Genomic DNA, 1,775 nt, shown 5'->3' with positions numbered 1-1,775 from the left:
CAGAGCAGCCGGAAATATTTGTGCCTGGCACAAGAATTGGTCTATATACAGAACACATGAAACAAACAAAATATTTAGAGCTGAAATCTTTAAATTTGTAAACACTTAAAGGGGATCATTTAAAGAAGAAAGAGAAGAAAAACAAAGAAGTAAACGGAAGACAGTACTGTCTTTTGCCAGAGTAATTATTGCGTAAACCAAAGAATGTCTTCTGCACAGCTTGTAGCAGTTTTAAAACATTATTTAATTAACTTATTTTCAAGGCAGGGCATTGCTCTATCTCCCAGGCAGGAGAGCAGTGTTGCAGTCACCACTCCCTGCAGCCTCCACCTCCCCAGCTCAAGCAATCCTCCCACCTTAGTCCCCCAAGTAGTTGGGACCACATTAGGTGCATGGCACCACGCCTAGCTAATTTTAGTTTTAAAGCATGTCTGCAAATTTCTTGTTCTCCCCCCCACGAAGAGATGAACTTTGTGGCTCTCCTTTGAATTTGGGCCAAACATTAGTGGCTAGTTGACCAGTAGGGTATGGCAGAAATGATGCTCTGTGACCTTCTGGACTTGGTCAAAAAAGGTGGTGCAGATTCTCACTAATTCTCTGGACCCTGCATTAAAGCCTTGAGCCACTGTCTAAGAAACATTACTACCCTGAGGCCACCATGCTGTGAGGAAGCACAAACTAACTCATGTAAACAGATCACGTAGAGAAGCCCTGACATCCCAAGCTGTCCCGATGCCTGCTCTTCCATCTCCTGTTACTGCATGGGAGATGCTAAGCCAGAGCCACCCAGTGGAGCTCTTCCTGAATTCCTGACTCACTGAAACTATGAGATAATAAAATGATTATTGTTGTTTTAAGCCACTAAGCTTTGGGTGGTTTGTTATGCAGCAGTAGATAACTGGAACAATAGGTGAGGTGATTTAAATGCTATGGCTCTTTAACAAGTAAGGAAAGAACTCAAGGACCCATTAAAAGTCATTATAACTAATTACTATGACGTGCAAGATGAAGTGGTAGCTTCCAGTCAGAGGACCTGTTAGCAATAATAAAAGCAAGTCAATATTGGTGAGGCCAAGCATGGCTTAAAAAAAATCTTGATTCTTAAAGAACACTTTAATTAAAATGAAATATTTAAATATTATGCCGTATTTCTCAAGGGCAATTTGTACAGGCAATTTTCTTTTTACCACTTTTTCTTCCCATTTCAGAGATCAATATTATCTATAAGCTATAACAAATATATGGGGCTGATTCCTACCATATCATAAGTCAGCAACTCAAAAAGCTACAAGCTGGGAGATTGAGGACTCCGGTGCACTGGTACCACTTTCTTGGCCTTAGGATATTCAGTCATTTAACATTCTGTAAGGGAAATGTAGCCAGTGGGACCCTATCTGTGGGATAAATTTCAGGATGGAAAAGATAGGATGTCAGAGGTGTCAAAGACTCCTAAAGCTCATATTTACAGTATTGATTCTTGTTTTAAAGTATTAAAAGGAAATAAATAAAAATTAAGATCAATCAAAGCACATACAGAAAAGTAACATAGAAAATGTATGTGAAATACCCAGAATAGGCACATGCATAAAGACAGAAAGTAGATGAGTGATTGCCTGGGCCCAGGGGCACATGGGGTCTGATTGCTAAGGGATTTCTTTATGGGGTGCTGAAAACGTTCTAAACCTAACTATAATGATGGCTGTAAAACGGAATATACTAAAACCCATTAAATTATGTACTTTAGATGGATGAATTGCATGGTGTGTGAATTATAT

The sequence above is a fragment of the Cebus imitator genome, unplaced genomic scaffold (genome assembly GCF_001604975.1).
Source record: "Cebus imitator isolate Cc_AM_T3 unplaced genomic scaffold, Cebus_imitator-1.0 Scaffold175, whole genome shotgun sequence".
NCBI classification, from domain to species: Eukaryota; Metazoa; Chordata; class Mammalia; order Primates; family Cebidae; genus Cebus; species Cebus imitator.
The sequence above is the reverse complement of the archived record's forward strand: the minus strand, read 5'-3'. Positions refer to the sequence as shown.